The sequence below is a fragment of the Myiozetetes cayanensis genome, unplaced genomic scaffold, assembly GCF_022539395.1.
Source record: "Myiozetetes cayanensis isolate MyiCay16 unplaced genomic scaffold, myiCay2020 scf1, whole genome shotgun sequence".
Lineage (NCBI taxonomy): Eukaryota > Metazoa > Chordata > Aves > Passeriformes > Tyrannidae > Myiozetetes > Myiozetetes cayanensis.
The window spans coordinates 4,290,971-4,316,986 of NW_026086604.1; the positions used below are offsets into that span (position 1 = coordinate 4,290,971).

The 26,016-nt window shown below is 38.5% G+C and overlaps 1 protein-coding gene across 5 annotated transcripts in view; it reads left to right on the forward strand.

The window, feature by feature from the left end:
- Positions 1-26,016, forward strand: part of FAM135B (family with sequence similarity 135 member B) — a 216,488-nt gene that overhangs the window by 153,865 nt on the left and 36,607 nt on the right. The gene's annotated exons all lie outside the window — the stretch shown is intronic.

Below are 26,016 nucleotides of genomic sequence, written 5' to 3' on the forward strand. Positions count from 1 at the left end.
GCTGATGCTGTGCCAGCTCTGCCCAGCAGTAGCCAAAACACTGGTGTGACATCAACACCTTTGTAGCTACCCATGCATAGCTCAGGCTGTGAGGGCTGCCATGGGGAAAGCTAACTCCATCCCAGTCAGACCTAATGGAGTAATTATTATCTTGGCAGGTGACCTATGAAATACCAAAATGAAAGGGTTTTCTCACGAACTGGCATTTGCACACTGCTGCCCTGCAGTCATGAGAATGCCTCATACCAAACCATCATAAATAAAGTGCTGCAAAGCCCATGTGGTCAGATGTGCATTTGCTTAGCTTCAGAAACCTCCATAAGTCATGGCATCTGTTCTTGAGCTGAGCATTTTAATTTAATAGACTGTGATGGCCATTTTGCCTATGCTATCCATGATGTATGATAATGAGCAAAGGATATTTCTCTTAATTTAGCACCAAAAATAAAAATTCAGAGCTAAAAAAGAAACTGCTGTGAGAGTAAACCTAATTCCAAATGAGGGCCATGTGACTACTGGTTTATATGGGACATTATATCAAACCGTAAGGGATTGAAGGAAGAGGAAGAGTATTAGCTCTTACAGTGTTACAATGATTTTCACTGGGTGAAATTTTCTTCCCTTTACAAACTTGTAGACTGCATTCCAGGTTGTGTGAATGTGTTTGTTAAATGTAACTTCAACTGGACTATAGACATTTCCAAATTTGGGAAATTTTGCAGTCACTGCCACTGGGTATGAGAATGGATTCTACTCTTTTCATTAGATGAAAAAATAAAAAAGAAAGGCCTGCAGAGCTCTCTGCTCAATTTTTATATATCTTTGTTTGGACCTTGCCTACTGCGTGTTCAAATTATTAACTGTTGAATACCTTAACTCAAAATATACCACAGTTATATTTTTGTTTCTAAGCTTCTCTGATTCAATGCAACTGGCTAAATCTAGGCTAAAACAATTAAGATATCTCCTCTTCCAAGGCTGACAAAGCTTCACTGGGAGACAGGACATGGGAACATTAAAGGGACGTTGGTTAGTTCCTTTTTATGTCATAAACTTCTGTGAAACAGTTAATGTTGATATGTCCTGTTTTTTCTTTTGTTTTGTTCCTTTTTCATCTCTGCAGATCTGAGTTTGGATCCTTCTATTTTTTCATGTCCATTTCTGTGTTTTTCTTGATCTGAGAAGTCTCCAGGCTTAAGTTCTTAAAATGCATCTCATGGGCAAGTGTCTTCTGTTTAGTATCTTTTCTAGGGAACAGAATCTAATTATTCAGTTTACTGCAAGACTGCAAATAGCCAGGACTTTCTTGTTCAAGCTTTAGCTATTGTGAGTAAACCTAAAGGAGCTTTTTTCCCTTACAGCTGCAGATAGATAATTTTTCCAGAGTACTTTCCAGAGTATTGCATTCAAACAGAAGCTTGTAATGAGTACCAACTCTAAATCATTCCAGCTGCACCCTTTTCCTGAGGTCTAGATGTAAAACCCCACAAAGTACTAATTTCTTGTGTCTGAGGCACTTACTAACTCCACAGTTTATTCAGTTTCATTAGTTTGACATAAATTGTACAAATTTGTGAAGCAGACTGGCTCACAAAAATCAATTTTGTCCTCACTAGTGTCATCATATGCAGTAAACAGGCTAGTGGCATGGTCTATTTGGTTTATGGGTCAAGGCTTTGGTACCAGAGAGAGATGGGACCAGGGGAGGCTTCTGGGAGAAGGAACAAGAACCTTCCCCCACATTAGATAGAAACAACTCCAGCTGGTTCCAAGGTGGACCCACTGCTGGCCAAAGCTGAGCCCATCAGCAACAACTGTAGAACCACATTGATAATATATTTAAGAAAGGGTAAAAAACACTGTACAGCAGCTGTGAGACAGAAGAGCAAGAAAATGGGAAAGAAAAAACTATCCAAGCATCAATGTCAGTGAAGTAGGAAGAGAGGAGTTGTTCCAGGTGTCAGAGCAGATTTCTCTTCAGCCTGTGGTAAAGACACAGGTTGTCCCACTGCAGCCTTGGAGAGCCCCATGCCAGGGCAGGGGTCTGTGCCCTGGAGGAAGGTGGTTTTATATTTATTTCTCATTTACTCTGTTTAATTGGTAATAAATTCTATTAATTTCCCCAAGCAGAGTCTGTTTTGGCCATGGCAGTAATCGGTCAGTGATCTGGCCCTGTCCTTACTTTGACTCTTGAACTTTTTGTTGTATTTTTTTCTCTGTCCTGTTGAAGAAGGAGAGTGATAGTGTGACTTGGTCAAGTACAACATATGGTTCAGAGAAGATTTGAACACAGTAGGGTAGTGACTGGATTTACATTAGTGATAATCCCTCAGGAAAGCCAGAAATGTGCTGAAATCTGAAGTTATGACTACCGAGTTATGGTTTCTAGACACCTCTTGAAGACAAAGCAGAAGGCATTCACCTTGACATATCACCTCTAGGTCAAATTTTCCATTTTCCCCTCTTTCTTCCTTATAAAACATGGGTGCATCAGAGAGTTAATTCTCTTTTTAGGCCCACAGACTGACTGTGGAAGTGCTCATCCCATTTACATCATTGATTTGCATTTTCCTTATTGAAAAGGCAAGTGACTGCCTCAATTTCTAAAGAAAGTCCATATCAATCAGCTCGTTTTGCCACTTCCTGAGCTAATTTTCAGCATTTGGGCTGCTGAGGTGCCACTGTTTAATAATAGATCCTGAAGGCTCCTCGTTCTGCACTTCTGACTTCTCAGTGCAGAGACTAATTAAATGTCAGCAGCTCTGGACTGTATATGCACATTTTCCCAAGTTCTCCCCAAGTGACTTCTGAACATCTCTGACAGTTTCCTCATCTCCTGGCTTAGCAGAGTAGTTATAATGATTAGTCCAATTTAAGCCTTGGTAATTTATTGTTATTTTTAAGTCTTCCTGTCTCTTCCCAGTCCTCTACCCAGCAAAGGGCGATCTTTCCTTCCTCCATTCCTCCTTTCCTCCCTCCCTAATGTTTTCTGTCTATCTATACTACTCTCTTCATTTCAAGCACAATTAAGACAAAAAAGATGTTTATTATTGAAATAATATTTTTGTTGTCAGATAAATACAAAGTAAGACACTTTAGTGGTCAAAAACCTAGTAGAGAATAATCTACAGAATAATAAAATGTGCTAGGACTTTTCTCAAGTTGTCATCAGCCCATAACCTATTCTCAGAGGGAATATATATCACAGTAGATGTGTTCAAAATAGGATCATATCCACTGCAGTCTTGGGAGATCTAGTGGGATGAAGCATCCTCATGAGCTGTGTGTGACTGACTTCCCTTGGGGGCATCTGAGTTGCCTTTTGTGTCTACTAATTTGTTTTTTCCTTTGAGGAAGTTCTAGGGGTTTTTTTGGATGTTACAAGATTTGTATCTCAGTGCCACACTGACTCATGCTTTTGGATGATCTCAACAGCCATAGGAGATGGTCACTGAAAAATTTCAACAGCTGCTACATCTACAGTAAAATAAAATGTTCCTTGCAGAAGTGCAGATTGAGTGGTCACTTACCCTTTAGGATTTTTATGCCTTACCCAGTAAAATAAACCTCTTTTCTACCCACTGTTGTCAGATTGGTTTAATATCTTTGTAATATTGTGCATCAAATGCCTGCTGTGTTATAATCAAGTTGAGTCAGTGACATACTGGGGATTATTAATAAACTGTACTCACACTAATCTTATTTTCATTTGGCTAGCAGTTGCACTGCAGATAAATTGACTTCTATGTAATCAGATTGATTAATCATATGACTTTCCATTAATAAGGTGCTGGTGTTTGATGAGAAGTGTTCTTCTTTCATCTAGCATTGAGGTAGAAATCCCAAAAGACATGAAGTTTATGTCTGGCATAACATAAGAACTAGGAGTGTCGTTCAAATAAAATTTCATTGATTATGAGAGTTCTTTTCGACAGACAATTTGCTAATATTTTCATCTTCTCAGGAACATATGCAAAACCTGGGCTCTTCCAGCCTAGCACCAAAACATTATTCAAACCCAAATTTTTATGTCATATAGGAGTCATCTGTGGTTTAGTCTTCTTCTTCTGTATTGTTATGGGTTTTTGGCCAAATAGTTTACTTTTTCAGCTCTTGAAGAAGGAAGGCACTGAGATTAGCTCAGTGGGTTAAGAACCACACCGAGACTGTGGATTTGATATGTACGGGCCATTCCCTGAAGAGTTGTACTCAATGGTCCTTGTGGGTCCTTTCCAACTCGGAATGTTCTGTGATTCTGTGAGGGTTGTGTATCAGAGAAGAGCCCAGATAGGATCTATTGTGGGAACTGTAATATACCCTGAAATCCCAGTTGAACTGGGAGGAGAGCACAGCTGCAAAAGTCATTCATCTCCAGACAAAGGAACCTTAATGTAGAGACTCATATTACTCTTTTTTTTTTCTCTTTGTATTTATTATACTGACACAGCACCCATCTTTCTAACCTTATTCTATTGTTCTTTTGGGTTTTTTTCATGTCACTTGCTATGTACTGATCCTGAAAGAAAATTTTATGAGAGACTGAGAGAGAAGGAGAGAAATGAAGAGGGTGGGAAAGGGGAAGGCTGAGGGAGAAGGGTATGGATGAAGAAAAGCAAGGAAAGGCAAGGACAAAAGAGATTGTTAATTTTATAAAAGAACTAAAATTCTGCAAAGGACTAAAACTCTGCTGTTTCTTTTGAAAGAAAGATTGATGTGAATTTTGCTTTTTCCCCCCTTTTCAGAAAACTTCCTGGTAGAAATAAAAAAAAGGACATGATGTGTCCGGAGGGCTCTGAAGTTTTCAAAACTTTATTTAATTTCTTTTTTTGTTGGTTTTCTTAACTTTGTACCAAGGAAGAAGAGTTACAAGCAATGTCTGATTATTTACAAACTTAAGGCATTGTTAAGATTCTGATTTTACTAATTTAGAACGTGAGTGTGTAAGATCCTTAGAAGTGTTCAAGGCTTTGAGAAACTTTGGTCTAGTGGAAGGTGTCCCTGCTCATGGCAGGGTGTTGGAACAAGATGATCTTTAAGGTCCTGTCCAGCTGAAACCATGCTATGATTCTAAAACAGTTGATGCATATAATTTAACTTTTTTTTTAATAATTTTTTTAAAAAATCCCAATATTTAAAATAATTTTTACTTGTAAGTACTCCATGTAGCTAATCCAGACTGCAGAATTGTAATGTACCTCAGAACTTCATCTGGAATTGTTAATTTTACATGGAAATGGCTTTAGTTTTCATGTCAGACTTCTCTGCTTTGGTGTGTGTAATGACAAGCATTTCTTTCATGTGTTTTTAATGGGTGGTTTTAAAAGATTCCTTGGGTGTCTTGCTGATGCCAATGGTGATTAGGTGTGATTGGGACTCCAGCAGATGTCCAACACATAATTATTTTAAATCAGTAAGAGAGCTGATATAGTGCTCTTTATAAGGTATAATGACAAGTATCTTTAATCAGTGTGTTCAGGGCACCATTTGTGATAATTACTGATGAGGTCTTTAATCTTCAGTTGCCTGAAGATAAATGGCTGATCTTTAGAAAGAACTAAATTATTTTCTAGCTGTAGCAGAAAACATAGTAACTAATAATGTGACAATAACTGGTTTGTTTAATCACTGGCATATTTCTTTTCTCTGGTCCTTACTTTTTGATCTGTCATATGCAGAGTACAGCAAGGCAATGATCTGCATAATAATAGAGTTCAAAACTGAGATGAGTTTGGTTTAGGCTTGAAGCGTGGTGTTGAAAAAGCTTTGCAACATTTTTGCTGTGGGTGTTCAATGAAAATGTCATGAAATCATCTGGAGAGTCTCGTGAGACCTCAGATAGGAGGGTGATGGAGTCTTGTTCTGGACAAAATCCTCAGGAATTGCTCATATTGGAATGATAATTTATTAATCTTGTAAAGCATTAGAATTTACCCAGAAGTTGCACTTTTCAATTCAGTTTTTTACTATTTTTTGCTTATGTGTTGGGAAGAATCAGACTGCTGCATGCTCTTTCCAGATCTTCATGTTTCTCTGCATACCACTGTGAAAAAGTAAATCACACCTAGACTTGTATAACTGAAAGAGTTTTATTATGGCTAATTTAGAGAGTTGTGAGTAGAGTGGTAAAAGGCAGACTAAGCCTGGAGAATTTCTTTCTCGTTTACAGCTGCTATTGCAGTTATATACTGAAGAATTTATTTGGCTTCCCTCACCATAATTTCTCACTGTGGGGCTGAAATCCACTGCTGTGATTTGTACAGTCATTTACTTGGCTGACATTCTTTCAATTCAAGTTTTTTCTCTCTACTGATTTCAGCATTGATTTTTTTGGAAATTTATAGGAGGGGGCTTGGAAGATTTGTTTTTTTCTCTTTCTTTTTTTCTTTCTTTTCTGAAGTGCAGTAGCAGAGGGAACAGCCTTTCTACTCCTCACTTCAGGAATCAGACTTGGCTGTTCTCTACCTTTTGAAAGAGTGGTCTATGATTCACTTTCTCTTTCTTCTCAGTATTTTTCCCCAGTGGTACTTTGTTAAAAAATCATGTTCATATGCCCTAAAGAATGCTACAATAATTCCCACTGACTGATGATGAGAGAGTTCTTGAAGGGAGACCTAATCAACTCTCATAGCTTCTGAGCTGATGGCCTTTCCAGCAGGAGTAGAAATGCCAACAACATCACAGTCCAGATCCATCATCTGGAAGCCAATCCTTTGCTATTGGCAAGTGTCCCAGACAGCAGCTCTGGGACTGGGAGATGAGAAAAGAGATTCCTTCTTTTTCCAACCACTTTGTCTTGTTTTGTGGAAACAAATCTTCCAGTGACAGCAAAAGCCTATACCTCTGTTCACAGTTACCACGTCTGTCATAATGATCCAAGAAACAGTTTCACAGCTGATAAGAATTATAAGTTTTGGTGCAGTGCTTGGCAGGAACACTTAGAAGTGCAGCCCCTGCAATGCCAGTTTGTGCAAAAACGACTGACACAGCGCCAATGATCTCACAAATTCTCCAAGGATCACACAAGTTTCAGCAGTTCTGACAAAGAGAAAAGAATAGGCTACGAGAATAGAGATGGGTCAGTGTGTTATGATTCTCGAAAGTATTGCCAGAGACAGAGGTGAATAATGTTAGACAGAAGTTCAACCAATATAGATAAAGCAATTTTTTTTTAAAGTTTCGTAGAAAGATAAGAGTAATTTTAGAAGCTCTTCAGTACAAGAATAACTTCTTCTGAAGATGACTTAACCACGTGTTCTGAGTTTGTATTCAAGTGTTGTGATGAGTGGCAAAAAAAAAAAGAAATTTAGATTAGAATTGGGTAATGCTTTGAGGAAGCTCTTTACATAACCAGGAAAAGTGTGTAAGTATTCATGCAGTTACATATATGAGTATTTGGATAAGAATATGGGTCTAGAGATTTGTTTAGGGTAAGGCAGACACAGTCAGATATGTATGAGCTTAACTACTTCTTTGACTGGCATAAACCTTGGGAAATCAAGCTTCCAGTCAGCCAGGTTTTACAGCAGTATTTATGTCTGCTGTTCCCAGCTTCATAGTGTGGTATTTGAACAGGCTCTGATGTATTGTTAATGTCTGTGCACTCAGTCACTGTATGATCCCAGGTTATCTGGGTGTGTCATGAAGTGTGTCATTCATCTGTAGCCTCCAGTTTCTAGCAGGTCAGATAAGGCCAACAGTCTATTCCCATCACTTTTCCTCCTTGTCATGTTCATAGAGTCACAGAATGGTTTGGGTTGGAAGAACACTTAAAGGTCATCTAGCCCAACCCTACTGCAATGAGCAGGGACATTGTCAACAAGATCAGGTGGCTCATAGCCCTGTCAAACCTGGCCTTGAATGTTTCCAGGAATGGAACATCTACCACCTCTCTGGGCACCCTGGTCCAGTGTCTCACCACCCTCACCATAAAAAATGCCATCCTTGTATCTAGTCTGAATGTTCCTTCTTTTAGTTTTAAACCATTACTCCTTGTCCTACTGCAACAGGCACCGCTAAAAAGTCTGTCCCTATCTTTAAGTCCCCCTTAGGTACTGAAAGGCTGCCACAAAAGATATTCCCGAACTCTTTCCATGTGCAAGACAAAGCCATAAAGTCAGCTGAAGGCACTGTATGTCTACTCTTTGATGATCCAAGGCAAAAGTAATTGTCATCTCACAGGTTTTTATTGATGCAATCAACAATGTCTCTGCTGGAATTAGGTCTACCTGGCATTAGTAAGACAGAGTTGGCTGATGAGAAGCAGGGGGCAAAGGCTGAGCAGGACAGAGGGGTACACCCAAAGCAGTGTTAAGTCATATTTTTTGCAGGTGGTAAAGCTCTGTTTTTGATCTATTGGGTATTGGGTTTCTTTTGTAAACAAATGCTTTTATAAACAGTTTGACTCTCCAGAGCTGTCAGTCAATCAATCTCTTTATCCTCTACTGAACTCATTAAAAGTATTTTATTTAAAACCATAAAGTAATGGCCTGCAGAATAAATGGTAAACTACTCATAGCTCATGAAATTTGATTGTCTCTGAGTGTAAATTACTTGAGGGCTGGTATGTGTACTATGCATAACACTGGAGGTATCTACTAGGCTAGGAAAATGTGAAAATATAATAGTTATGCAAATTTATACAGTTCCAGCTATTCAAAAGTGGCCCATTTTACAGCAGTAAATTGTAGCAGATTAATGTAATTGCCTTAAAGTTATATACCCTGGAAAGTTTCTGATTAGCCATTATTTCTGTTTCAGTGTTAAAATATAAATTGTTGATTTCTGTAGGGATAAAAAGGTCTGTATATTATTTTATAGTTGGCTTTGCCATTTGATGTGTGTTTGCATGCATATGAAAGACCTATAAATGATTCATTGCCTGAAAGTATCATAAGTGAAGAGTTCAGGAATGTGACATAATGACAGGATTAGACGTTGAACTGTTTCCTGGCAGCAAAAGGCATAGAAACCACATCCCCCCCACATCAAAGAAACCAGAGCAGCCTTACAGCACCTCGGACCAAAGAGCAGCAATTTTTGTGCAGACTTATTGTTTGCAACAAAGAAGGTGCCTTTAAGCCAAGCTCTAAATGATTTTTCTGGGTGTCATTGGTTGAAATAAAATAATACTCACTAAAAACAGGCCTTGAAACATTTCTAAAAGAAAAGTATAATGGAACTCACATGGTCACTTTGAAGACTTCAATTACTTGAGTGATGGGACTCTCTGAGCCACAGAATTATCTTTCTGCTCAAAATGACTGGGGAAGGAATGGAACATTGATTTGACTTACTTGGTCTTACAAGCAACTTCGAAGTAGAATCTTTCGAAAGATCTTCTGCTGATTATTTTTTCGCAATACAATAATGGAAAAGATTCAGGGAACCTGAAAAATAGTACATTTAGACACAATAAAAGGATTTTCAGCCCCCTCCCTCCCCATTTCTGTAGACCAGAAGAGAGCTGGTATAACACATTGCCGCAAGGTGGTTCTGTGAACTTTATAGGATTTGACATGATTGTGCAAAATGACAGCACTGACAATTCCTACAGTCCTTGTTCTGAAAGGATGGGAACTGTGAGGGCTGTGGCATAAACCAATACTTGGGCAATTTAAGGAAGACTTTGCCTGAAGGCATGCAATTTCTGAAGCTGTCAGGGCTTAGCCTTATATTTTGTTTTCTTTACTTCTGTTCTGTCGGTGAGTATTTGATACTTGACTGTGATCAGCTGCAAAGCACAAGACTTGTTGGATTTCTCTCCTGATCCAGTTTGACAGAGCCTATAAAAGTCAACATATTTTACTCATCTCTTTGGGGAAAAATGAGAAGTCAATCATGAACCGAGTAGAAACACTGGGATATGCAAGAGCATTTGCAAATAATAATAATAATAATAAATAATAGTGCTATCAACAGAGACATGATTTCTTCCCACTTGCATATGAATCATAGGAACCTACTTGGTAACACTTGTGGCTGTGTAACAGACTGAAGGAAACAATAAAATAAAAAAAATCTACCTTGGTAACAAAATGTCAAACTACTTAAAAAATGAACCCATAAAGGTTGAAGCAATTTGTCACTGTCAAAAGACAGCTAAATATTTCCTTTTTAGCTATTGTTTGACATTGTTGCTAATGTTTAAATTTACCAAGCTGAGGAAGAGATCAGAAATAGTGTTGTCAATGTTTTATTTTTTATCTCCGTTTGTGAAGACAAAGCTAATTAACCAGCATGCAGCAACTGCTCTGATTATAGACATCTCCACAGTGAATTCTGGGCAAAACTCTCAAATAAATAGATTTGGGTGGGCACGGATGGCACCATAACTCTTTTCTCCTATGAGATGCTGTGGGATCAAGAACCAAAATGACCCACTACGAACTTATTTTCAGATAGCACCTACTGTAAATGTCATCGCAGAAGCCAAACCTGCAGGAGCAGAATGCCAGGTTCCAAAGCAATCTTGGCCACCTGCAGTAGCAGCTTGGAAAACAAATAGTGCAATTTATGAACATCTTGTTTATAGGCAGGATTAACAAAGTATCACAAATCCCAAGGGGCTCATGTCCCTATACACTTTTTATTGAAATAATTTGCAAGTCTTCTTGGTTTCTTGGTGAGCACCAGACCATGTTGCAAGACAGTAGATATATGTTCCCCACTTCTAATACCAGTGAGTGTTGATTAAAGTGAAGTCTCAGGCCATCAGATTGATGTGGAATATAGACAAATATACTTTTATTATTATTATTATTATTATTTTTTGTATGTGTCTGCCCTCTTTGAATTCTATGTTTCCCAAGAAAAGGAAATATATCCTATTTTATATTGCATTTATATGATGCTTGAATAATGGTTCTCACATTTTGCAGCATCAAACTCATAAAGGTCTTTTTGACAAAATGCAAGCAGGAAATGAGGAAATTCATCACCTCATTTAAGTGGGACTTGTTTTTTTATCATCCTTTTAGTATCCTTCCTGCACTTTTGTCCTGTTTGGTTCTTTATATATTCTTTTCTTTGGACAGGAGGGTCCCTGTCTTTGCTTTTGAGTCTTTCCTTCTTAACAAATTCTGCTGCTACTTGTAAGTTTTAAATCAGTCATGAAAGAAGAGGTACAGAAACAAAATACTACTTAGAACAGCCATCAATCCATCTCCTCCCATTTCTCATGACATATTCCAAAGAAAGATTCCATTCTTTTTGCCTCCATCTAATTTCTCCTCTAGAGATGAGGATCCAAGTCCACTTTGTCATCAAATTCCCTACTTGCTACCTGTGGGCTCTCTTTGCCTCTGCTCAGCTTATAAGTAAGGCTGATCCATAGTCAGTGGGTTGCACCAGTGAGATCACTTTATAATTCAAATATTTTTCTCTAACTCAAGTTACTGCTGTGTATAACTTGGGCATGATTTGTGTACCAGTGGGGTCATAAGTACCAGAACATCCTGGCTGATATATTTTACTGCATCTTCAGATCCAAAATAAACAACAATAAACTTAGTCTTCAGGATAAACAAATTTTTCAGGCTGCAGTAACAGTAAAACACCATCCTTCATCTTATGACAAGTTGGTGTTCCTGTGTTAGAAGTAAATAATTCTTCCTCAATCTATGGACATATTTGTAGCTGAGAATAGTTTAAGAGAACAGTGAGATGTCAAGTGGTTGGGTTTTTTAGGCTTAAAAATAATAATACTATACCTTAGAAACAGAACTCATCAAACACTTCATCCCTTTGATATTTAATTTTGAAGCAATTTCTGTGAACATTTTGGGAAGGAAAAAGGAACCAAAAAAAGAAACCAAACTTCAGAAAGCCCAAATTTGAGTAGCAGTGATGCAGGTGCAATGAGACTGGTGTTATTTCTAAAATCTGAATGATGTACCAGTGACGTAGAGTCAGCCTGGTTCTCCTCTTACATGTTGTAGCCCATTGATGTGATATTTTCCCAACAAGAGAGAGATCCCAAATACTGTGGTCAGAGACAGGAGGGAGTGACGTGACCACTGAGCTCAGTCCTCCACCTCTGTGGGAAATTGTACTATACATTACTATAGTGGGCTGGAATGTATTTTCCATGCAAACATCCCCTCTGTTTCCTACTGATTACTATTCCCCATGTTCAATAACTGCTATGGCATCCTGTGATGTGTTACATGACTCAGCACGTGGCAATTTATTGAGCTTCACAGTGTACAGGTGAGCTTAAGGTATGATTCAATTTGTATTTGTAGCACATTAAGAGGTTTGTTGTAAAAGGTTTTTTTGGTGTTTAAGTGAGAAGTCTTGAAATGTGAAGTCAGAATAACCAATAACTAAGAGAAATGTTGTTAAAAAAAGGGAAGGGGAATAATTTAATTCTGAACAAGGAAATACTTTTTTCTAAGTTGACTTAACACGTTCCTTTTTTTCCCAGTTTGGGCACTGAACTGTAAAATCAATTATTCCTGTAGCTCTTGTCATTCGTGAACAGAGATCCAAGCCTAAAGTCACTTTCTCTCTGGCAGTGACTGGCAGTACGTAATATAGCCTGGTATTTCTAAATAGGAAGCTGTGGTCCTTGTTGCTTTTATTAAATAAAGAGCATTACAGAGTGACCATTTGTTTTGGGTCTGTGCTTCAGAAAACACCATGGAGCAAAGTAGTTTGGTGCATGCGGTGTGATAGAAGTTCACTGTGTTTAATGGCATATTCTGACAAACTCTATGAGAGAAATGGCATCTGCAAGAGAAGCGAGTTTAACTTCTTCCTTAGGTCCAAACTGGCCCATGTGCACTGGATAAATATCTTCAGCTGGCTTTTGTGTCAGCCATGGCCATAATCTCCTGCATGGACATGAACACTGTGGGCACGAAATGAGAACTTTACATCCCTACACACCACTTCCATCTCCGGTCCATCCAGTTCCTAGTTTTTCTCCAAGTTTGAGTATTTCCCAAGCTCACATTAGACTCAAACAAATATGTACTTTGGGACTGGTTGTCAGCTTTTTGGAGTCAGCATTTACTCTGAGTGAAAAATCCAAATCATGATGTCTGAAGCATTTTCAGGTCTGAGAGAAGAAAATACCTATTCAAATTCAGGATGCCTCAGTTCTGTCTGTTCACAACTGTGTTTGTGTTTTGTTTGTTTGTTTGTTTGTTTGTTTTTAATAAGCCCTGGGAGGAAACTTCTCTGCCCATCTCTGAATTGTCTGCATCCAAGCTTCTAGTTTTTGGTTTTTTTATATCATACACAGTCTGTGGAAAGAAGGGAGCATTTCTAGAGAGTAGTGCATTATAAGGATGGTGAAGAGGGAATTTTTGCAAGGGCGTGTAGTGATAGGAAAAGGGGGAGTTGTTTTAAGCTGAAGGAGGGCAGATTTAGATTGGATATGCAAAGAAATTCTTTCCTATGAGGGTGGTGAGGCCCTGGCACAGGTTGTCCAGAGAAGCTGTGGATGCCTCAGCTCTGGAAGTGTTCAAGGCCAGGTTGAATGGGGCTCGGAGCAACCTGGTCTAGTGAAAGGTGTCCCAGCCCATGGTGGGGTTTTGGAATTGGATGATTTTAAAAAGCACTTAAACACCAGCATTTGAAGTAAAGGGGATGAACTGTGTTCTAAAAATGCCTGCTTCTCTCTATCTGCTATGAAGGTAGTCCAGGCTGATAAGTTTAGCTGGACATGTTTACAGTCTAAACACAAAAATTTTGCTAGATACTAATCTCACCATTCTTATGTAAGCAAAGTGTGACATGTATTAGAGCTTTGATCATTGACCCTTTTGTAATTAATTGCAAACATTTGTAAACAAACCCATTAATATGCTATAAAGTCCTAGGCAACATTTATTTGTTTAGATATTTAGTTATTTATTCATGTACTCAATATCCAACAGTATATAGCAGTGATGCAAAGAGAAATAACTCCTCTGCCAGCTGCTAATCTGTATGATTACACAGCATAAAGCCATCTCCACCCCAGCTAGAGCCTCAGCCGAACATATCCTTCCCTGTTGCTAGGTATACAAATTAAATCAAAGCATTTTTGGCATTTTCTGATGTCCTGAGTGCCAATTCTAATGGCACAATTGTGTTAATGTCACTGAACAGGATCTCATTATGTGTGTGTGAGTGTGTGCATACAGGTGGGAGACACAAAAAAGTGTTAACAAGTGTCCTTTTAAAAATTGACTGGTTTTATGCTGCTGCCTGCAGCGATGAGTAATAACGAGGCATCTCTTCAGCTCAGGGGTCCTTGTTTGATCACAGAGGCAGGAGTGGATTTACTTTCCTTATCTGTGAGTAGGCAGCAGCATGGACTCTCTTTAATCAGGAAGGACAATGTATTAAGGCCCTTTTTGATGTCCCCACTGTTTTTTTTTGTTAGGAGTCAGAATTTACACCTTAATGTATATGTATTAATAAATATTTAACTTATAATTGTATATAAAGACCAGTTTTATATGTATGTATGTATGTATGTATGTATGTATGTATCTATCTATCTATCTATCTATCTATCTATCTATTTATCTATTCTGGCCCTTTTTTTTTTTTGCATAAACAGTTATCTTCAAATATTTTTCCTCATAAAATTGTAATTATTCAGTATTGCTGTACCATCCCTTAGCCACAGGATATCTCAGTTTCCTTTGTGAATGTTCCTTACACAGACTTCATAATAACATTATGAAGATGTGGTTTAATATGTGTCATTTTCATACTTGTATCTCACAGAGGGAAATTAAAGCATACCTAGAGGGTAATAGCGAATGGGGTGACATCAGCCTGACAGTGTCATCAGTGGGATTCCACAGGGCTCCATCCTTGGATGGAGTTCTCAACATCTTCCTAAATGACTTAGACACAGAACTTGAAGGAATAATATAATACTTAAGTTTGCTGACAACACTAGATTGGGAGGAGCTGTTTACTCTCTCAGGGGCAGGGAGGCCCAGCAGAGAGACCTCAACAAATTGATCACAGAGGCAGGAGCAGATTTACTTTCCTTATCTGTGAGTAGGCTGCAGCATGGACTCTCAGAGAGACCAATCATATGAAGTTGAACAAGGGCAAGTTCCAGATTCTGCACCTGGGACAGGGCAACCCCAGATGTACAGACAGACTGGGGAATGAGATGCTGGAAAGCAATGCCAGGAAAGGGACCTGGGGGTCCTGGTCAGTGGCAAGTTGAATATAAGTCAGCAGTGCCTTGGCAGCCAGGAGGGCCAACCCTGTTCTGAGGGGTATCAGGCAAAGCATCGCTAGCCGGGTGAGGGAGGGGATTGCCCCACTCTGCTCTGACCTGGAGCAGCCTTACTTGTGATATTGTGGCAGTTTTGGGCTCCAAAATATAAGAAATATATTAAGCCATTAAAGACCATCCAAAGAAGGGATATGAAGATGGTGAAGGGTTACAAAGATGGGGAAGGGCCTTGAGGGGAAGCCGTATGAGGAGCGGCTGAGGGCACTGGGTCTCTTCAGCCTGCAGAAGATAGGACTGAGGGGAGACCTCATTGCAGTTACAACTTCCTCAGGAGGAGAGGAGGAGGGGCAGGCACTGATCTCTTCTCTGTGGTGACCAGTGACAGGACCTGAGGGAATAGCCTGAAGTTGTGTCAGAGGAGGTGTAGGTTGGGTATTAGAACAAGGTTCTTCACCCAGAAGGTGGTTGGGCACTGAACAGGCTCCCCAGGGCAGTGCTCACAGCACCAAGGCTGACAGAGCTCAAGTGTTTGGACAATACTCTCATGCACAAGGTGATTCTTGAGGTGTCCTGTGCAGAGCCAGGAGTTGGACACGATAATCCTTGTGGGTCCCTTCAAACTCACCATATTCTGTGATCCATGATTCATACAACTTTTCTTGTGCCAGATGATTCAGTGCTCATCTTGGAAGAAGTAAGCCTCCTGTCAGACACTGTTCTGACTTTCATGAGATGTTTTCCCAAGTGCTTAATTTACTGATAAAGCAATGTTTTTACAGCTTTAATTTTCTCTATGCTGATGTATATCCCTAGAGATCAGGTGGAGGAAGTGGATTTTTCCCCCTTCTTATTTATCATTATCAGAATTGTTCAAAAACTTCTACAGAATACCCTACATGTGCTTTTACATTAAAAGCCATCAAGATTGTAGGCACTTGTGCTGATATAAAGGATATAATGTAACCTTAGTTTCAGTTTTCAAAATAATGTGGGAAATAGACTTCAGACACACTAAGGAGATTTAAGAATTTGACATCATTTTTATTGACTAGAAATTAAAAAAATGGGAAATGTTCCCTAAAATAAAGATCTGGGAAAAAACCTCACAGGAAAGCAAAACACCTGTGCATGAATTAAAGCATTTTGGGATTTTTGCCCTTTAAATTCTATGACATACTGCAATATGAACATGATCCTAATTTTTTAAAAACCAAGAAAGCCAGAAATTTTATTTTAAATGAAAAATCAAAATGTGGGTTTTTTTCCTAAAAGGGTCAACATGAGATATTTGGAACTTTGTCAGTGGTTTTCCAGATTTTTCTCCTAGAATAACTTCAAGGGACATCAGTGTAAACTGTGAAGCATTTTTGTTTACTAGAATGATATTTTTAGATAGATTTTTTTCTAGAAAATATTTTCTTGGTCACTTCTTCTTCCTCAGCCACTTGTAATTAAGAAACCTACAGTCTGTGTTTAGAAGAGTAACTTCTAGTATTGAAACCATGAAACACAATCATTAGATCCAACCAGCATAATTCTCTTCTACCTGTTCAGAGGATGCTCTTTTTCAGGCCTGATGGTTCCTATTTTTCAAGGGTCTCAAGTCAAATACTTTCTACCTGCTAATTTTGTACAAAGTGTAAATTATCACTAAATCTGACTGCAAAGTCAAATTTTTTTCTACTGCATTATAATTCCAGTGGTTTTGGCAAAATAACTCCAAATTTTAGAGGTAATATAAATGTCAAATTGTATCTTATATTTGATATTTATGAAACACCAACCTATGTTTTCCTACATAACAGATTTAGTGAGAAGCATAGCATAAAGCATTCCATATATTGTCAATGTTTTTCTATTTTCCTTTATTGACATTTTAGTGTTATTACTGTCACAGAAATCAAATTTAAATATAATTATTTTACTTTTATTTTAGAGCTTTGGTTAATGAATCATCATCAAATAGACCAGTAAATCAATACAAACAAAGCCATTTATTAAGTTGATAGAATATGCACATTCAAGTGCCTTCTAGTCCACTAGATCTGTTCATCTTAAACATTTGGTTCTAGGTTTTACTTTGTTTTATGGAAAGTACTTAATTTTCCCAATTTTCCTTAATTGTTTCTCCCATGAGCTTGCTGTATTCCTGTCAGTGGATATTAAAGGAAAGAGGTTTACAGGAGCTGGCTTATGTGGTTGTCACCCAACCCTCAAGAAAGCTCAGTGTTCACGTTGCTGCTGCTGACAGATGGAGAACACAGAGATGCATCGTTTTTCTGCCAGATAGGATTGGCGTTTTTGTACCATGCCTGTTATATGTAGTCTGTGGCTGCTGTTAGATAAATATTTAATATTCCTTTTTTTTTTTTTCTTGGCTGCCACACCTTTAGATATTTCATGACTTTTTCCACTGTCTCTCAATGAAGGATAAATTCAGCCACCACTTAGAAAAATTGTTGGGGGCACAGTGAGAAATACACAGACAGCATCTTGAACACGACGTGTTTGCTGAGGAAACCAGGCTGAGAAGAATCAGTGTGTCACCACAGAATGGCCTCCACAAGTTGTGCCACCGTGGACCTCCATGGATTTGAACTGTGGTTTATTTTCAGATTTGCCAGTAATTTTTCACTGCCTGGCACAGGAATCTGGGAGTTGTTTGTGTTGACGAATGAATTAATGAGGGGGAGTTGTTTTGGTTTGGCATTTTTCCATAGTTTATTGGAGATGTAAATATACATATACACACACATATGGAATCATAGAATCATTAAGGTTGGAAAAGATGTTTAAAATCCTCAAGTCCAACTGTCAGCTCAGCACATCATGTTCACCATCAAACCATGTCCTCAAGTGCTACATCCAGGAGTGGTGATTCCACCGCTTCCTTGGGCAACCTGTTCCTATGCCTGACAACCCTTTTAGTGAAGAAATCTCTGCTAAGAGCCAAACTAAACCTCTACAAAACCTCTATATGTATACATATTTCTTTTTCTATACATACCATATATATTTATAAAAATATTCTCAGTCAACCCAAAAGCAGAGTTTTTCAGGGATATTTTGTTTGTTTTTTTCCCCAATGAAATATTCTCATTGAAATTTGTTAATTTAAAATAATCTATGTTCTTTTATTCCCTTTGAAGATCATGTCATTTCTGCCATAAGAATGGCTCGGAAGACATTCTTTCCCTCTTTGGTCTTCTCTGAGAGTTCAGTTTGACGTATTTACATGATAACCTCTTTAAGGCAAAAATAATTTCTGACATGCAACCAGTTTTGGCAAATGGAGTAAAAACTTGTCCTTCTCCCACCACTGTAGATTTTACATCTTTCATTCACAACACTGATTTGATGAACAGGGATATATCACATCTCTCTCAACATGTGTAGTCATGTGTGCGCCTTCACGTGAAAAGGGAACATCTCTGAGTCCATTCTTGATTTCTCAGCATGAAATAAAAATGGTTAAAGGAGGAAAAGAACTGAAGGTCAGGATAAATGAAAAACTAAAATGATTTTAGCTATTTAGTAAATCTGTGTTTGCTTTCTATCTCTGTGGAGGGCTAGCAGACTTTCTCTTATTGTTGGGGTTTCTGTCTTAACTGCAATATAAGTAATATGAATATTTTGGAAATTAAGCTTCTGAAAGAATTTTCAGCTTCTATGATATAAAACATTTTAACATCAGTGTCCAGAGCTAGGAATTTAAGTGATAAGTGTGTTATAAATATGAAGTTCAAGTTCATCCTATAGTTCTGGAATAGTAAGGTGTGAGGGTTGAGTCCGTGTGGGCACCCGGTGCACTTAGGTGTTAATTCACTGGTGGTCCAGGAACCCCTCTCTTTATCACCTGTATGGTGATCAACCTGAAAGAAGGTGGCAACCATTAAAATCAACACTAATCCATTGCTGTGGAACCTTTCTGGGTGGGAATTTTGGTCAGACCCAGAGATTCCTCCAAGAAGCTCCTAGAAAAGTTGACCAGTACAACTTGCGTACTTTGGCACAGTGACAAACACCCTGAGGGGTCAGTCTGGCTGTCCCAGAGCTTCTGCTGGGAGGTTCCTGATCCAGAACTGACCCAACCAAACACAGATGAGACTCCTATGGTTGGCCAATGGGAGTAGTGGCCATATAACAAGTATAAAAAACCTGGCATAACGGTTCCCTTCCTGGTTTGTCTCCCCTTCCCAGTTAATTATAAAACAATAATTAAAAAAAAAGATAATGAGGTGTAAACACTCAGTTAGTTCTAGCTCAAACCATAACTATAATTTCATTTCCAACCACCAAATAACAGGAAATCTCCTACCTTAGAAAACAGTATTTAAAGTAAAGATGAAGAAATTCCTTGGCCCTTGAGTTTGAAGCTACAATCAAATTTACTTGTTAGGTGATCAAAATGAGCTTGCAGATGAATAGGCAGGTGCTCTGGTCTCAGAAATTGCATTCATCTTGGGATGCTGAGAGTTATTCCTCTATTCCAAGCAGTTCTCTAGATCTCTCACAAAAGTAGGTAAGGTAGGCTAGCTCTCCTCTACTGGAATACTGTTGGAAAATGCAAAACTTGTGTGGTTAGCCTGGAATGGCATTTTAGTATCCTAAAATTCTTGACAAGCAATTTGAATCTGAATTGTGAAATGTGTTAAGAATTAAATTAAACATAAAGGGTCTCCTTTACCAACTGTTAGTGCTGTTGTTGAACATTGCATGTAGTTAACATATCTTATGAAATTGCTTTAATACAAAACAAATACAAGCTACTTACTGTATATTACAAAGAATAAAATCCATTTGGTGCCTTTTGATACTAGATGGACTGAGTACACTGGAAGTGCATATCCACAAATTGTTCTCTGCATTTGAATAATGAATTTGCATGAACCTTATTTAATGAAGGTGTTTGCTTTTTGCAAGTAATTTTCCTTTCTCTTGTTATAGAGGAAAAGTACATTTATAAAGCAATACACTCTAATTATAGGAGAAATCTGTTGACTGAAAAAAAGCTTTACACAGGAAACCTATTCATTTAAAAGGGTGATTTATTTAAATGTATTCAGCTGGGATATTGCCAAGAATGTTTAGTTTGTTTGGAGTTGTTGATATTGCAGGCTATTTTACTTGGCTGGGCACATCTAGCAGAAGAACATCTTAGAGGACAGATGGACAAAGGGCAGTGATGGTCCAGTGTTGGGGTCTAGCTTTGCTCAACATGATCAAATAGAACTGAAGCCTTTACCTTTCCAAAACAATAGGCAGAGGCAGATGTTTTTATCTGACATTTGACGAGGTTTTTCTTTATGAGATCGTGCAGTGGGAGGTCTCCCTACCCACGGCAGGGGGTTGGAATGAGGTGATCTTTAAGGTCCTTCCAATAAAAACCATTCTACAATTCTATGATTGATGATCACTTCACAGTAAAAAGAGAAATGGAGGAATTAAGCCTACATGCACAAGATTTTTCATGAGAAGAAAGCTTCAGAGCTCTTTGGATGGAGAGAGTTTACAGCTTTTGGAAGAAGGGGCAGGCAACTCAGGAGGGTGTTGTGAGGTTATGCAGGGAGAAAATGAGAACAGTCAAAGCCCAACTAGAATTTAATTTGGCTACTGCTTAAAAGACAATGAAAAATATTTGTATAAATACATTCACAACAAAAGGAGGGCTAAGCAGAATTTCCATCTTGTATTGGATGAGTTTCCAGGCTGCCTCTTTTTCATCACATCTTGGCTTTCTTGATCTTTTTTGCCTCTGATGATATTGGCACAGTGAAAGAAATCCTTTTGTGTCAGTACTATTAGCTTCTGTGTTGTCACCCAGCTTTGCTGTCAGAGTATCTTTAGGTCTTAAGTCTTGAAGTGAAATTTTTCAGCCATTCATGTCCTCCCAAAATTTTCAGAAATAGGAAAGGGCAAGTGCCAGAGATACAGTCTACCATGACAGGCAGAGAGGGTCTTGGACTAGGAAATCAGTGCAGATGCATTTTACAACCAGTACAGGAAAATCTTTCTACCTACAGACTAATGAGATTGAAATAACAGTAGACCAAAGGAATTAACTCAAAAGGTTATGAGAATTTTTATAAAGGAAACCAACATGTACTTTTATAAGGATCTTGTAAGACCAGGGCAGCCATCAGGCTTTGTGCAAGACAGGATTGTCAGCTTAGAATGATTTTTCTGTTTTAATAGGAGTTTTGTTTTGACCAAAAGCAAACAAATATCTGTCCTCCTGATTCAAGAAACCTGGAAAGCTGAGCTGTAGCTGTTTAATGGGTCATAGCCACTGTTTTTCCTGAGTGCTACTTTTACAATAGTGTTTGCCCTTAGAATAGCATGTGAAATATTTGTGACCCAACTTGATTTGCTAGTATTGTAGTCTGGATCCCTGTCTCAGGCTATAACCCAGGAAATAGGGGATCACCTGAATAAATGAACAGAAGATGCAATTAAAATAGAGGTGAATAGGTGTGAAAGGTTTACAATCTTTAAACCATCCCAAAGGAAGACATTCTTGACATTTCTCAGCTTACTGAGCAGTGACAGATGAGCTGATTTAGCTGCAGCAGTTTATAAAATGGCATCACCTGACAGATGCCTGCCCTGCTGGGGTCCCTGCAGATGAGGATGCACAGACCTTAGTTCACATTAGTTTAAACTGTCCCTGAGGTGGGTTTAATAATCTCTCTAATGCCCTGCTCTGCATCCTGTGTGTGCATGTGACAACTTTCAGAAGAAGCAGCCCTGTGAGAGCAGTAATGTCTTTAAGTCAATGAAGGACCAGAAATTTGGAGCTCGTCCTCTTTTTTCTGTCACACTCACTTTCCGTCTTGACAAAAAGATTTTTAAATTAGGATGGATGTTCCCATTAAACAACAGGGTTTCAAAGCCAGTTGCCATTTAATAGAATTTCATCAAAATGCCTCAGCTTAATGATATGGCCTCTTACTCATGCACGGCACGACCTGGACTGTGCAATGCTGTTCCTCTCATGCAGTGGAATTCTCAAAGCACAGAACCTTTCTTTGGAACAGATATTCCTCCCAGAGAGCTGGGATAGGAAGAGAAAAGAGACCTTGAAGCAGTCTTTTCAGGCCTCTATCCAAACATGTATACCAACCATATTTTACTGTAGTTTGAAGAGAGTTTACATCACAATGGACAGTAATGTTAGAGGAAATCTTACTTGTCTGTTGTGGTTGTACTCAGTACTCCTAATTCTGTGTCTACACTGTAGAACTTGTGCTTAGTTGTCCTATGCTTCCTTCATAATTAAAGGGGAGAAAGTGACCACAGTTCAGTTCCTTGATTTGAGATGTCAGTTTTATGATGAAAATAATCATTCCCAGCAACAGGTTTTTATTTATCAGTTCTTCATCTCTCACCAGAGGTGGTAACTCAGAAACAGAGATCTAAGTTTGCCTACATGACTCCTTCTCTCAGAGCCTGGAATTTTGTTATTGATGTTTTTAACAAAGGTATTTGAAAATCTTTTTCCTTATATGTTTTCTCTTGAAGTGGAAGGTATACTGCACTTCTGCAACCTTTTACTGTGATAAATACACTGATGTAGTCTCTGTTCAGTCAGTGCTTAATATTAGAAGATGGCATTCCTCTAAGGAGGGAGCGGAAAGAACAGCCTGTGTGGACTCAATATGATCCTACTTATGAGTAAAACCAATATTACTTTAGAGGACTGCACCATTTTCTTGTTGTACTTTTTCCATCCTAAAACATCTCCTTTTGCAAAATGAGGATCCAGACTGTATTATATAGAGTGTGGCCAAAATAGTGCAAAGACTCTGCTCCTTCCCTTGATTCCAGATGATTCTGGAGCTCTGAAAAGTTTGATCAGGAGGTGACTTGTCTCTGATGGTAAAAAAACAACCTAATCCCCCATATATATACTCTTGCTATTCAAGAATAAAAAGTCCCTACAGTGACATCAATCCTAAAATTTGCTTTAGAGTAAGTAAACAAATTTAGGTTGGCATTTAAAATCTTCAGGACACAGATTAGTAAGGCAATGCCTCCAGATGCCTATTGCTGTTCCATGGCAGTATCTCTGAAATTAATTGTTTTGGAACTTAAAGGATTTTCAGAAATATCTGAAATTTTTGAATTCATAATAATCTAATTTATTTCCTGAAATCCTGATTTGTAGGGTTAATCAGTAGAAATGTTTGAAAGAGAGCAAGCACAAAGCAGGTAAATTCCCATTCATGAGACTACAAAAGAGAAAGTAAAGTTTGAAGTCATTCTCAACAAAGGTAGATACACTTCTCTTATATAGGCATCCCTGCAAGCAGTTCCAGCAGTTTGAGGGAGGCAATCCTTCCCCTTTCCTCAGAAATGGAGAGAGGTGTCTGGAGTCCTGAGTTCCTCAGTACAAGAGACATATGGATTTATTGGAGCCAGTCCTGCAAAAGGCACCAACATGTTCAGGGACAGGAGCCTACAAGGTACAAGGACAGGGCAAGAAACCTGGTCTTGTTAAGTCCAGAGAAGAGAAGACTCAGGGGGAAAGTTACTGCCATTTGCAACTACCTAATTAACAAACAAAGATGAAGCCACACCTTCTTGATAATGAATGGCAATAGGATGAGAGGCCGCATATACACAAGGTGAAACATGGGAAATTATGAATTCATACAAGACAAAAAGGTGCTAAAACCCTGGGACATGTTGCCAAAGAGAGTGTGGAATCCATCTCTTCAGAGATGTTCAAGACTCAGCAGGATACAACACTAAGAAACTTGATCCTATTAGACCTGTTTTAAGTAGGCAGTTGGACTGGGTGATCTCTGAAGGTCCCTTCCCACTTAAGTTATTCTAAATATGACAATAATGACCCAAGTTATGCTGCTAATATGGAATGCCCAATGGACTGGGTTTATTGCTTTGTTTTTGTCCTTTTTTTTTTTTTTAATACTGTTTCTTTCTATGTTTTGCCACGAAGTAAATCGTTATAATACTCTCCCTGTGCTTCAATAATTTGAAGTATCTGTTCTCTAAGAATTTTAATCAATTCAGCTGAGGATAAATTTGATAAAGTACCATGAGAGAAGCAGACAAACACTACAGAACTCAGAACTGAACTAATTGAGTAAGATTTTAAACATCTTTAGTTCACACAATTTTGAGCCCACCTGCAGGTGCATTTTCCTATTACTTTTTATTTTTAGCTTGAAACTACAGTCTATGCCAAGAAAGGCTGAAAATAAACCTATTAAAATGTAGTCATGCACAACACCATGTTATAGCATTGATACAAACTCTGAAATTAGTTCACATTATTCCTTCTGCTCATCACTGTGGCATTTAAATGCCAGATTAACTTGAACCTAAAAAAAAACCAGCAATGGATTGTAAAAGAGGGCATTATCTCATGACATTGTACATCGATCCACTTCTAATTTTCCATTGTTTTGAGCAGCATTTCTTTATGCTCCCTTTTTCTATAGTCTCTGGTGAGAGTAAAAAATATTTATGCCGAGGCTGGAGGCTTTGAAACCTTTAAAAAACAACCAATTCCATCAGTTATCATCATCATCTCTCTGTGGGTCTAGATGAGCAGTTCCCTTTGTGTCTACCACAGAATGCTAGTTAACTTCCTGAAGATTTAAGTGAGAAAGCTCAGGGAAACCTCCCAGCTCAAGCTAAGAGGTGTGAAATACAGGTTTTAGGGAAGTCAAAGGGAGAAAATCATAGGAGATGCATCGGTTTTCAGTTGGTGAAGCTTCTCTGCCACTCCTGGAGATGCACAGATATTTGCACTGTGCAAAAAGGCACTCAGTACCTAGCTGGCATGTAGGAACGGTATTCTCATCCCATCATGTGATAAGTAGTGGTCTGAGTTTCAAACTGTCCATGATTCACAAACCCATGGATTAATAAAATGTTTTACTTTAAATCTAAGCATTGCAAATTTCAAATATGGGTAATTTATACAAGAATTTTTTTATAGGAGTTAAAACCTCTGATTTATGGTGCCCTAATGCAAACTCAGATTATGTTCTAAGTGTAAATGCATTGTTTGGGAAATATTTGTGGTAACAAAAACCGTGATCTGTCCAGTTACATCCTCCCACAAGAAATATACTGATACAGACATTGATCCTGTAGTATGGAGTGGCTGGTATTTGATGACAGGATGGCAATGCCATCTGCATTTTCTTCACTAACAGACATAACAAAGCATACCATGATACCATCAAACCATAACCTTTTCAGGAGGGGATAAGAGGATATGATGGAAAAGGAAAGTGAATGCAGCCAACTTTATGGTCCTTTCCACCCCTTCTCCTCTGCCAGAGTGGATGTGCTGTGAGGAGAGGCATTGGCTCCACAGTGGGACATGTGTGATGGACAGAGATAGATTTCTCTGTTGGACTGTTTGCCCTGAGGGTCTTTTCACGAGGACAGCATTACTGGGACCTAATAGTTTTGTTATGGTTTGGGCAAAATGAAAGTGTAGAATGAGATACTGTTGGATTACACATCTAGCTAGTTAGGTGGCTGGAAGGATGAATTGGTTAAAATCTTTGGGGCCATCTGCTTGATCAGAACCACTGAACCGTAGAATCAGAATTGGTTGGAAGGGACCTTAAAGACTACCTAGTTCCAGCCCCCCTGACACAGGGAGGGATACCTTCCGTTAGATAAGGTTGCTTCAAGCCCCATCCACCCTGGCCTTCAACACTTCAGGGATAGGGCAGCCACAGCTTCTATGGGTAACCTGTTCCAGTCCCTCAACACCCTCATAGTAAATGGTTTCTTCCTAATATCCAATATTTATTAGTTTAAAACCATTACCTCTT